This window comes from Camelus dromedarius, chromosome 6, assembly GCF_036321535.1.
Source record: "Camelus dromedarius isolate mCamDro1 chromosome 6, mCamDro1.pat, whole genome shotgun sequence".
NCBI classification, from domain to species: Eukaryota; Metazoa; Chordata; class Mammalia; order Artiodactyla; family Camelidae; genus Camelus; species Camelus dromedarius.
The window spans coordinates 90,006,391-90,019,695 of NC_087441.1; the positions used below are offsets into that span (position 1 = coordinate 90,006,391).

Here is a 13,305-nt window from a genome sequence, read left to right on the forward strand (position 1 = left end):
GAAGGAAGACTTGGCAACCACCCATAATTAAAAACAACCTTATGACAAAATTATTAAGAGTGCATATTCTTGGAGAAAGGCCAAGATAGTGGAGTAGAAGGATACTTGTTTCTTATCCTCTCCAATAAATACACCAAGACTGACATTCACAGACACACCCATCCACTCAGAACATCTGCTGAACTTTGATAAAACATTGCCATTTTCAAGAGACAAAATGTGCCACCAATCTGGTAGGAGAAACGGAAAAAAGAAGGAAGAAATGCAAAATGGCTTGGGGTTGGTCCTTTGAAGAGGGAGCAGCAAAGGAGGGATAGTGCTGGTTGACTGGGTCTCCCCCTTTCCAACGGAGAGGTCAGCAGGATGGACAGGGAACCTCTGAGGCTCAGATGTGTACAGAACCGCCCTTGACTGACAGAATTAAGTTACATGGGCACAAAGTGTGTCAACAACCCCCAAACGTAGAAGTGAATCAGGGATGGGAAGGGACAGGCTGCTGGATCCAGGCAGACTCTGGTTGACTGTACAGAGGTAACCCTGGGGGACTACAGTGTGCTGTGGACAACTGCTTGGATTGTATACAGATCAGAACAGCCTGGGCCCCCCATAAAATAAGAAAAAAAATAAAGCAAAGCAACACTGCTGGCTTGCCTGAGGGAAGGGGAGATTTGTCCTTTGTCTCTGCTGACCCACAGCAACATAACTGGTGATTTCTCAGAAGAAGAGAGATGAAGCTCAGCCACAGCCATCATACCCACCCAGGCAGAGGCAGGGTTGAAACCTGAATATGTACCTGGCAGTTCTGCAGCCTCATAGGTGGGACTGAGACTTGTTTACATCCCCAGACATATAGGAAGGTTCTGTCCTGGTGCATCTATGAACTCCCACCTCTAAGACAAATGAACAAGGAGCAGAGTTCTGGCAAAGAGCAGGGACTAGGGCTGGTGTGGCCATTTGCCTCAAGCCCACCTACAGAGTGTGGAACAGATGTGGAGTGGGGAGTAGCACTGAACAGGGGAGAAACCAACCCAACTACTGTGCAGGACTGCTGCACCTGGACACGGCATTGGGAAGGGGCACACCCTGCCCACCTACCATGCAGGAGAGCAGCACCAAGATGCAGCATTGGGAGGAGATGTGACATGTCTACCTACAGGCACTGGGAGCAGCACAGACCAAGGGTGTGACCAGAGGGTCTCTGGAACCAATGAGCTGAGTTCATGAAACAAGGCAGGGGCAGGAGCTGTGACAACCACAAAACAAATAGGAGTCCCCATTCAATAGCCAGGGTAGGCTCTGGTTAACAGGTTAACGGCCACATCCGTAACCAAAGGGGTAACAGACAAAAGGCACAGAAGTAAGACTTGGCAACCACACTTATTTAAGAAAGACCTCTTGATAAAATTATTAAGGGCACACAATCTCCATGGGAACATCCTCTCTTCTTTTTCTGTTCCATTTTCTTTTACTTTTTAAATGTTACTTCTTAAATAATTTTTATATTTCTATTTTTAATCCCTTTTAAAATTTTCTTTTAAAATACTAATATTATTATCTTTCAATTTGTCCAATTTCATTTTTATCTTTGTTTTGTTCTTCTGTTATGATGATACTCTGTTCTCAAATATTTTTCTTCCTTTAATGTTTTAAAAATTCATCCCAACTGAATTGTTATCTTGTTTCAATATGTTCTTCTGTTATTGATTATACTGCTTTTAAAACTAATTTCTTTGTGCTTAGTTTTATTTCTGCATCCACTTTATATAAATAAATAAACTCCTAAAGGACGACAGTAGATAACTGATACTCCATAAGCCATAGTGCCAGAGAGATATAAGCAAGATGAAGAAGCAGAGCCACCTCTCTCAATTAAAAGAACAAGATAAATCCCCTGAAAGAACAATCAATGAAATAGACATTGATAGTCTACTAGATGATTCCAAGAAAGGAGTGATCAAAGTACTGAAGAAACTAAAAGAGATTGTCTATAGAGACAGAGAATATGTCAAAAAACGAAATTGAAACTCTAAAGAGGAGCCAGTGAAAATTGGAAAACTCATTTGCTGAGATGAGAGTTGAGCTAAAGGCTGTAAAATGTAGGCTAGATAATTGAGAGGAATGAATATGTGACTTAGAAGACAGGACAACAGAACAGCTGAGAGAAAACAAATAAAAACCAATGAAAGCAATATAAGGGACCTATGGAATAACATAAAGCATGCCAACCTACTCATAATGGGGGTCCCAGAAGGAGAAGAAAGAACAAAGGGGATTGAAAAGGTATTTGAAGAAATCATGACTGAAAACTTCCCAAACCTAAAGAAGGAATCAGATATCCAAGTACAGGAAGCACAGAGCGTCCCAAACAAGGAGGTCCCAAACAGACCCACACCAAGACATATTACATTTAGGATGACCAGGGTTGAGAATAGGAAATGATTCTAAAGGCAGCAAGAGAAAAACAAAGAATGAGATACAAGGGAACCCCCATAAGATTTTCAGCTGATTTCTCTACACAAACAGTACAGGCCAGAAGGGAGGGGCAAGGAATATTCAAAGTCCTGAATGAAAAAATGATGCAGCCTACGATACTTTATCCAGCAAGGCTATCCTTTAGAATAGAAGGAGAGATAAAGAACTTCACAGACAAGCAAAAACTAAAAGAATTTAGCAACACTAAACCTATGCTAAAGGAAATATTGAAAGACCTACTCTAAACAGAAAAGAAGCAGGATGGTACAAAAAGGAGAAAACCATGATTGGAAAGGTGATTGCTACAATGAATTACAACAGAATAAACATGAAATCATAAAAGAGGACATCTAAATCATTAAGGGTGGGGGAGGCGAACAAGAAAATGTACAGGTTTCTTTCTCTCTCTCTCTCTCTCTCTTTTGTTCTTGGTAGGATGAGTTTGAGCTTATATTACTATCTGTTTAAAACAAACAGATATAGTAATGGGTTAATATATGTACAAAGTAGGGTAACCACAAGCCAAAATGTTACAATAGAGTCACAAAACTAAGAAGACTCCAAGATAATAAAAAGGAAAATTATCAAACCACAAAAAGAAAATGAAAGGAACAAAGAGGAAATACAAAATCAACTGCAAAACAAAGTTCAAAATATAATAAACACATATCTATCAATAATTATTATAAATGTCAATGGACTAAATGCTTTAATCAAAGGATATAGAGTGTAGAGTGGATAATAAAGCAAGTATCTACAATACACTGTATACAAGAGACCCACGTTAGGGAGAAGGACACACATAGATTGAAAGTGAGAGGATTGAAAAAGATATTCCACAAAAATGGAAATGACAAGAAAGCAGGAATATCAACAGTGATTTCAAATAAAATAGACTTTAAAACAAAGATTATAAAGAAAGATTAAGAAGGACATTTTATAATGATTAAAGGAGTCATAGATGAAGATATTACACTCATTAACATATATGAACCCAACATAGGAGCACCTAAATACATAACAGATAAAAGGGGAAAATTTGATCGGAATACAGTCATGGTAGAAGACTTTAACTATCCATTAACATCACTGGACAGATCTTCCATACATAAAATTAATAAGACAACATAGAAATTAAATGATAAAATAGAACAATTTGTCTTGGTTAATATTTTCAGAACATTAAATTTCCCTAAAATAGAATATACAATCTTCCCAAGTGCACGTACCACATTTTCTAGGATAGATCATATACTTTGGCACAAAAGAAGCATTAACAATTTGAAGAAGATAGAAAATATTTGAAGCAACTTTTTCTGAACACAATACCATAAAACTAGAAATTAACTACAGAAAAATAAAGGAGAAATAAATGACACCATGGAGATTAAACAACATACTACTTTAAAAAAAAAAATGGGTGGATGATGAAATCAAAGAAGAAATAAAAAAACACAGTGAGACAAATGATGATGAAAACACAACCATACAGAACCTATGGGATCCAGAAAAGGCAGTGCTTAGAGGGAAGTTTATAGCGAGAGAATCAGGTCTACCTCAAAAAAGAGGAAAAACTGCAATAAACAATCAAACTTACCACATAAAAGAATTAGAAAAAGAAGAGCAAAAAATAACAAAAGTAAGCAGAAGGAAGGAAATAATAAAGATCAGGGAGGAAATAAATAAAATAGAGATATTAGAAACATTTGAAAAAATCAAGCCAAGAGATGGTTTCTTGAAAAAGTGAACACAATTGACAAAATTATGCTGTATGCTGGAAATTGACACAACAATGCAAACTGACTATAACTCAATAAAATAAAAATTAAAAAATAAATATATTAACAAAAGAAAAAAAAAAGGTAGTTTCTACTCACCAGACTGGAGGAGGGGACTGCACCCCATGCAGGGTCACACACCATGGGAAAGCCTGGGGTCAGGATTGGAGGAGCAGGGTGCTGTGGACAGGATCTGTCACAGGGTTTCTGCAGGAGGGGAGGGTGAGGCATGTGAGCAGCCTGAGGACTGGCCATTTGAGTAAGTTCATGGGCTCTAGGGTGGAGGGGCTCCCCCAAGTGTCTGGACTTGACTCTGGGTGAGTTGGGCAGGTGGACAGTGGCTCAGTGTGAGTCCAAGTCCAGTGGAGGAGGTAGTGCGTTAGATCTAGAAGGACTCCTTCTGGGGTGGGAGGGCCCACAAGGGAGGCAGGAGGCCAAGTCCAGGTGACTGAGAAAAGGGTGTGTCTTGCATAGGCCTGCAGGGCAGACAAAAGCATCCAGTCTACAGAAGGTGGAAACACGGTCCATACAAGGGCTCAGCTCAGATGTCACCCCCTCAGAGGAGCCTTCCCTGCCTGCACAGTCTACAGGGACAGCCTCCTCCACGCACATCTCCCCAGCAGACACCTTCTCCATTTCCTGCATAGCATTCAGGACCCGGGCCCCTGCTCCACGCCCAGCCATGGTTCCGCTGCCCTGAGGAAAACCCTCACAGGAGCCATCAAGCCCTGCAAGACCTGGGCCCCACCTCTCTGTCTCTTCTGCCACCACTGTCACCACCTGGCCCTCTTCTCCTCCACTCCTGCACTCCTGACTTCCCCCAGCCCTGTGTGCTCTCCAGAACACGTGTCCCTCCTAACATGCAGTGTGTGCTCACTGTGTCTCATCCACTGCATGCCTCCCACCCAGGTCAGTATCCAGTGCACAGTAGGGCTCAGTAAGTAGAGAATGAATGACTCTTACCATCACTGCTGGGAAGACTTTTGTCTGTGGCTTACAGTGATCACACACCCGTCACACATTCGCTGACGTCCTACTGTGTGTTGGGCGGGTTCCAGATACCGGGCACAGCAGGTAGTGAAGCAGGCAGGTCTCCATTCTCATGCAGCAGACAGCCTGGTGGGGGACACAGAGAAAATTAAGTAAAATATGCACAGTGTCCGGAGGTGATATGTTCCATGGAGAAAAATAAGGTCAGGGAGGACATTTGAGCAGATTCCTGGAGGTGTTTAAGAAGCAGGCAGAGAGAGATCCTGGCTGAAAGAGCAGCCAGCGCAAAGGCCCTGAGGCCACAGTGGGATGCGCATGGAGGGTCTTAGTTATCCGTGTGAGTTCTTAGTCCTGCCGTGAGTATGTATGTTGCTTTTATTTGTAAACCTTGATTTCACCTTTATAGCAAATTAACCTGCATCATCAATCTGCATAATTTAGCCAATTCTGTTTCAGGTGTTGTGGGCACAATGGCGGGCTAGTTACTTGGGTTGATAAAGAATTACCAGCGTCTGAGAAGGGTTTAGGAAAGTTTAATAGGGACACTGCTATAGGCAACATCAGGCCACACAGGCAAGAGGTGCCTACACGAGGGCCAAGGTTGAGTGTGTGGGGTCTGTTATTGGGGGGGTGCTGTGCACACAAGGAGGAGGGGGCTGCATGATCAATTCTTGCACAGGTACCTGGTTGGTTGTGAGATCTGACAGGGGCTTCTCTGAACAACAGGCTTTACCACTTTAATAAGGGCAGGATGTGAGGCCTCTTCCTAGGGCAATGAGTTTTCATAGGGTAAACACACAGCAAGAGAAGATGTTTTATAGCTTGTGGAAATGCAGGTGTGCAAAGGGTCCTGCAGTGGGGAGTGGGAGGTAAGGTGCCACTGGGCTCTAGGCACACAGAGAGCCCAGGGGTGAGGGTGTATGACTCTAAAGAGTGACAGCTGGTTTCACACCAGTGACTTTATGTGGAAACAGGAGACTCCAGGTTGTCAGCACGTGTCTACTCAGTGAGCTCCCTAAGTCTAGCTCTGTCAGGCACCATGTGAAATGAACATGAAGGTCCCCACCCTGAGGACCCCAATGAATTAACATCTTGACATCCTCAAGCCCCTTACCCTGCACCACCGCCCCACCTCATCTGGGTCTCAGGCTCTGACCCTGATATCAGTGGCACCTTTGTTCCCTATATCCAGCTCCTCTGGACGTCTCTGTGATGAGCTGTTCCATGTCAGCGAGCCCCAAACTGAGCTCTGCCTTTACCCCATGAATGCTTCCTCCCTGTGAAGCCCCTTGAGAAAGAGCCACCACTAGCAGGATCCTTCAGCCCTGAGTCTCTGCCTTCCCCACCCCTCCGATTTCCCCCAGCCCATGATCCCCTCTGGAGGTCCCTATTATCCTCTCCCTCCCACTTCAGTCTTGGGCTGCACACCAAATCCCTCTTCACAATCTCCCACAAGACAGGTCCAGGTCCACTTGGGGACACTGAGGTGACACAGGTGGGTGTTGCTGGGAATGAAGAGCAGGATCCTGAAGCAGAGGAGAGGCAAGGGCTCCCAATCCACCAGAACACAGGCTAAAGTGGGGGCAAGACACCCATAAAGGGTGAGGCAGGCATCACACTGCAGCCCCGCCCTCTGTTCCCCCAGGGTTCCCTGTGTTTCCTGCTTTGGCCTGGGGGACTTCCCCCCTCACTCTCTGTTAGAGGGGTGCCCATTCATTCATTCACACCCTCATTCACCATGTACATGGGTCCTGCTCAGTGCCAGGCCTCAGCTGGATGACAGCTCATCCTTGGGGACACAGCTCAGATCTCACTTCCTCCATGAAGCACTTATGGATTCCCACCCCTCCTGAAGTTCCTCTGGCCTCAGTTGGGACCACTAGGGCTGAGACCACACTCTGATTACATCCCAAGTCTGTGATCTCTGTGAAAGCCCTGGGCTCAATGTGGAAAGAGACTCAGAAAAATGGGGCCAAAAGGGGCTAAGAAAAATGTTACTAGTTCTCTATTACAGAGAAGGGCACTGAGCAGAGAGAGGGCAGTGTCCAACCAAAGCCACAGAGGAGGGTCTCAGTGAGCCCTCCCATTGCCCTGTTACTAGTTCTCTGTTACAAATGAGGACACTGAGCCACAGAGAGGGAGCAGAGCCCTGCTATAGCCTTGGCCCCACAGCCTGTGTCCTTTATGACTAGCTCCATGCTGCCAGCAGGGGTATGGGCCTGGAATGGAGGTTGAAAGCAGCCTGACCCCCAGGACCCCTTCATACACAAAGTCAGTCTCAGGAAACACCCCTCAAGACCTACTCTACACCCCTGGGATTGGGACCTGATTGCTGTTCCTGGAAGCTGGCTGGGCTTCCCTGTGAATTGGCCCAGGAGATGCTTGGGACAGACACAGGGCCCCTGAGTCTCCCTGTCCCCAGATGAGCAGCTCTGGTCCCCTTGACTGTCCCTGGCAGAGGCCTGATGACATAAGGTGTTGGCCGGGTAGCCAGCTGTGGAGATGAGGAAATGGGAGCAACATGCAGGTACATGCAGAGGTCCAGGTATTCACTCAACAATCATTGATTCAGGCCTTGCTGTGTGGCTGGCCTGGGCCCAGGCCTGGGTGTCCAATAGTGAATACAGTCAACCCCTTGAGCCTTCTGGGAAAGCAGTGCTCAGAGAAACGGGCCCTCAGTGCCCCCATCCTGCTCCCCTTGAACAATCACACTGAGATGAGGCTGCAGCCATGGGTCCCAGTGGAAGGTGAAGGGAGGAAGGAAACCCAGAGTGGGCACTGACCATGAGCCTGGACACTGGAACCAGATGGCCTGGGCTCTGTAATCTGGGGTGGTCACCTCCCCTGTTCTCTCTGTGCCTCAGTTACTTCTTCTGCAGAAATGGTTGATAACGCCTGTCCCTGCCCCACAGATTTTCATGAGGAGTCAGTGATCTTCTCTTATGCGTGTAGGACAGTGCCTGGCTATGGGTCAGGATCCTGCTCACCTCACAATAGTCTGTCCCACTTTAAAGATGAGAAAGCCAAGGCTAAGGGGGTTATGAGACCAGCCTGGGCTAGCCCCCTTCTCATGCTCTGCTGTCCAGGTCTCCTGCTTATACATCATCCCTCTGCCCCCATATCCACCCAGCAAGGTAGGTGCTGAGAATCTGAGCAAATCAGAGTATGAATGGAGGCACACCATCTCCCCAACTTGGGCTCTTGGGGCGGTGGGCAGGATGGGGATATCAGGCTCCCCCAGACTGTCCAGGAGGCCCAGCATGTCCGTCACCTCATTTCCACTCAACACGGAGTAGGTGTGTGTCCAAGGGCCAGAGGGCGATGGAGTAACCCAGGGTGGGTGGATGCTAGGTACGTGTGGGAGGCACAGAGTGGCCCCTGGAAGACAGTGTCCAGGCAGCCAAGGTGTAGGGAATGAGGGTGCCCAGAAGGGGCAGAGGACAGAGTCTAGCCTGGACACCACCCCCTGCTGGACCCTGATCTGGGGTGAGAATTGGGACAAGCCAGGGCCCCTCTAGGACTCCTCATCCAGCAAAGAGGTGAGGAAAAGTTAAGGAGACAATGGAGGCTGACCCCACCGTGCTTCCTGTGTGAGGGCGCTGCTTCCAGGATCCTGGAGTTTCCTTAGACCTTTGTGAAGTGGCTGCTGTTTCCAGCCCCATGTGGGCAGAAGGACTGAGGCAGGGAGGACAGAGTGACTCAGGACAGAGCTAGGATTCATCCAAGAGTGTGTGCTGGGCCTCTTGCTGAGAGCAGCCTCTGGGCATCATGGACTCAGGAAGTGTCTTGTCCTCCCTCTTAAGGCTCCTGGCATGTTAGGCAGGAAAGGTCCCAGTGCCCATACCTGGGCCTCTCTGGGTGATGCTGACATGTGGGATCATGATGGTCCTGGGAAAGGAGAGAGAATGTAGGCTGGGCGTCAGGTCTGCATCAGACCCTAATGATGCCCCTAATGTTGTGTGACCTGGAAACTCCCTGACCTCTCTGTGCCTGGCTTTCCAGCTCTGACTAAGAGGACTGCTGTGCTTGGCACACAGTAGGACCTCAATCAGAGGAAAAAGCCAGCCCTTCCCCAGGAACCTCTCCTCTTACATGCCCAAAGCTAAGCCCATGTGCCACACATCACCAGAGCTGATACTTGACAAACAGGGCAAGTGAAATCCAGCAACCACTCCCTCCTGCCTGAGGCCCTTCCCTCCTCAGTGACAGTGGCTCAGAGCAGGTCTCTGCATCCCAGAAGTCTGAACTGAGCCTTGTGACCTGGAGGAGTCCCTGTTCCACACAACTTTGTTTCCAGGTCCTTCCAACAAGACACAAGAGCACCTGGTAAGTCTCTTAGCTGCAAGGTCCTCCCTTTGCAAATTCCCCCATCACATCCGGGCTAGAAGATGTGAGTTCCAGGGCACATGACCATCCAAATGATGACTTCAGGGAAACATCCCTGCCCACACTGCACTCTTCAGAGCCCACCTTCTAAAAGAAGGGGTAGTGACCCACGGTTGTGCAGTTTTATCACAACACAGCCCTCACCCACCCACCATTGGAAACATGTGAGAAGCAGAGATTCCCAAGTGCCTGGACCCCTGTCATCCAGAAAGCAGAGGTTAGGGTAACAGACAGAAGGGGAGAAAGTACTTTCATACTATGTATCTGATAAGGGGTTAACACCAAAAACATATAAATAACTCTTACAATTCAACAGCAAAAAAACAAGCAATCTGATTTAAAAAGTGGGCAGAGGAACTGAATAGACATTTTTCCAAAGAAGACACACAGATGTCTAACAGGTACATGAAAAGGTGCTCAACATCACTCACCATCAGGGAAATGCAAATCAAAACCACAATGAGATATCCCCTCCCACCTGTCAGGGTGGGTGTCATCAAAATACAAGAGATAACAAGTGATGGTGGTGGTGTGAAGAAAAGGGAAACTTCTGCAATGTTGGTGGGAATGTAAATTGGTGCCATCACTCTGGAAAAGAGTAAGAAGACTCCCCCAAAATTTAAAATTAGAACTTCCATATGATCCAGCAAGTCCACTGCTGGGAATATATCCAAAGGAAATGAAATCACTATGTCAATGAGACAACTGCACCCTCACGTTCACTGTATCATTATTTACAATAACCAAGATATGTAAACAACCTAAGTGTCCATCAACAGATGAATGGATACAGAAAACGTGACGCATATATATGTATATATAATGGAATCTTATTCAGACATTAAAAAAATGAAATCCTGCCATTTGTGACAACTTGGATGGACCTTCAGGGTATTATGCTAAGTGAAATAAATAAGACAGAGAAAGACAAATACCTATGATCTCATTTATATGTGGAATCTACAAAATAAACCAAAACCCATAGAAACAGAGATCAGGTTGGTGGTTGCCAGAGGTGAGTCAGGGGGTGATTGAAATTCGGGAAGATAATCAAAATGTACAAACTTCCAGTTAGAAGATAAACAAGTCCTGGGGACATAATGTACTGCAAGGTGACTGTAGTTAACAATACTGCGCTGTGCATTTGATAGTTGTTAAGAGAGTACCTCTTAAAATTTCTGATCACAAGGAAAATAGTGTGTGACTATGGGTGATGACAGACGTCAAGTAAACTTAATGCAGTGATCATTTCACAATATGCACATGTAACAAGTCATTATGCTGCACACCTAAAGCCAACAAAGTTATGTGACAATTGTATCTCAGGAATACTTATCCCAGGAAGTGGGGGTGCGAGCCTGGATTACCTACTGCAGGAGATGCCTTTGCCCTCCAACAGCAGAGGGTGGTAGTTGTGACAGGGACTGTAGGTCCCTCAAAGCCTAGAATGTTTACTGTCTGGACCTTCACAGGGAGAGTGTGCAGACCCTGCCCTGGAAGACGGTGGTCATGGAAGCAACAACGGCCTGCCTGTGTGCAGGCTCAGCCCAGACAGCTCCTGTGCTCTGCTGTCACCGCATTTACTTCCCTCCACACCCTCAGAGGGAGAGGCTTCAATGTTCCGATTTTACACATGAGAAAACTGAGGCTCATTTGCTTTGAATTATTGACCAAGTGGTGGGGGAAGCTTTGAACCCCAGTGTTCTGATTTCAAAGCCACATCTCAGTCCTGATTTTTAGAAGGTGGAGGTCCAGGCACTGGGGACCCTCCACCTTCCTCAATTGTAGTCTTACTCTAGGGCTGCCATCCCCGAGGTGTCTGGGTGAACACATTTAATCCGCTTACTCTGCACCAGCTGAGCCCTTGGCTGCCAGTCTGTTGTCGCTGCCTGACACCAGCTGAGTTTTACAAGTGAACCATCACCCCCTGCCAGCCCACCTGCCCTGCCATGTGGGGCAGACCACTCCTAGCCTGGTCATTCTAAACCCTTAGCTCACACATTTGCACAACTGCATCGAAAGGACCCTACTCCCTGTGTGGAGGTATCGACAAGGGGAAGGGAGGGGAGTTTTTGGTGGCCCCTTACTCTGAAGGTGACACATGACAGGGACATATTCATGTCCATAATGGCACTCAATTTGAAGCTAAGAACATGGTCACAGCGAGGGGTAAAAGCTGAGAGGCTACAAGGCTGCTGAGAAAGGGGCTTGACTATTGAATTGTAAATGTGTAATTTAATTTAAAAATTAGCCTCCTGGGTGATAAGAATTTGCCCCTAAGGCCAGAATTGGCCACCTGACACCTGGGAACCCCTCAATTCCAGGATGTAATCATCTGAGCATGGAGGGGGCTTAAATTGGGGTGCTGTCCTCTCATTCATGGTGCACCTGCCCACGTATGCACCCATGAACTGCAGTTCTCACACATCAAGGCACCTCTCATGCCCTGCCAAGGAGGTCCAGGTCATAAGGAAGGGATGACAGACTGTGAGGTCACACGTGTGCCCCTGCAGGGGTGAATGTTGTATAGGGAAGAGCCACCACCCACTCTCACCTCCAGGAGGGGTGCTGGAGGGAGCAGGACTCCTGAGCCCCTAGGCTTAGCAAGCATCCTGGCTGAGGGTGGGGAGGCTGTCCACTCTGAAGTCATAGGTCAGATGGTAGATTGGGGTCCCACCCCCACAGCTCACCAGTGAGACCGTCTAGTCTGTTTTCTCTGTAAACTGGAACCCAGTCACCCTCACCCTCAGAAGTGGGGGCAGCCTGTGTAAATTAAAACACAAAGCCCTGGGCTGTTTCAGGTGCCCGGGGGTGTCCAGCCCCCCTAGGCCGGGCAGGTGGGAGAGGAGATGTATGAGTTAGCAGGTGTGAGAGCAGAGCTGAGACTTGGCTGAGTGCATGCACTCTAATATCCAGGAACTGCGAGCTACCACTAGCAAATCTGTTCACTGAGGCCATGTGTACTCTCCCTTGTCATTTACAATCCCCTGTTTGAACAGAGGCCTCTGGAGTCTACTAGCCACATTGTTGCCTGTCACCACACTGTTGCAGTTCCAGGGTCTCCATTTAGCCAGCTTGAAGGAATAGTCAATCTTTTTCTTAAAACCAGTGACAGAAAACCAAAGTGGCTTAAAGAAGCAAACAGGGCAGGAGAGAATGACTTACCTAACTGAGACATCCACAGGGAGATAGCTTCAGGCAGGGCTGTACCTGGTGCTCAGTGACATCAGCAGAAGTCATCCTTCCCCACCTCTGGGCTCTGCCACTGGTGTCATCTTCACATGGCTCAGCCTTTATGAGAGCAAGATAGTCACCAACTGCCACAGGCTGACATCATCACCCCTCAACTCCCAACTGAAATAGAACTTCTCTGCTCCCAGGATTCCAGTAACTAGGCCTGACCTCCGTGGAGCCTGATTGGGCTGGTGCCCAGCCCTGAGACAATCACAGTGGCCAGGGAGGATGGAAAATCCTGATTGGCCAGATCAAGGCCATGTGACCATCCTCTCCAGGAAACCTGTGAGCTGTTTACCTGTTTTCAGGTTGGGAGAGTGTGATGTCTCCCAGAGGATCCTGCTACTAGTACAACCTGCAGGTGGCACAATGAGCTGAAATGAGCCTGTCTGCTTGGTGACAAGTGACAGGTCACTTAGTGGTTCCCTGCTCCAGGGAGGGAGGC

The 13,305-nt window shown here is 47.2% G+C and overlaps 1 long non-coding RNA gene across 1 annotated transcript; it reads right to left on the bottom strand.

The window, feature by feature from the left end:
• Positions 1 to 4,345: 4,345 nt before the first annotated feature.
• LOC135321618 (uncharacterized) lies at positions 4,346 to 13,060 on the bottom strand. Its single transcript, XR_010381491.1, has 3 exons — positions 12,792 to 13,060; positions 5,214 to 5,366; positions 4,346 to 4,457 (listed from the first exon to the last, which is right to left on the bottom strand). It is a non-coding gene; the product is annotated as an uncharacterized LOC135321618 (long non-coding RNA).
• Between the last annotated feature and the right edge of the window lie 245 nt (positions 13,061 to 13,305).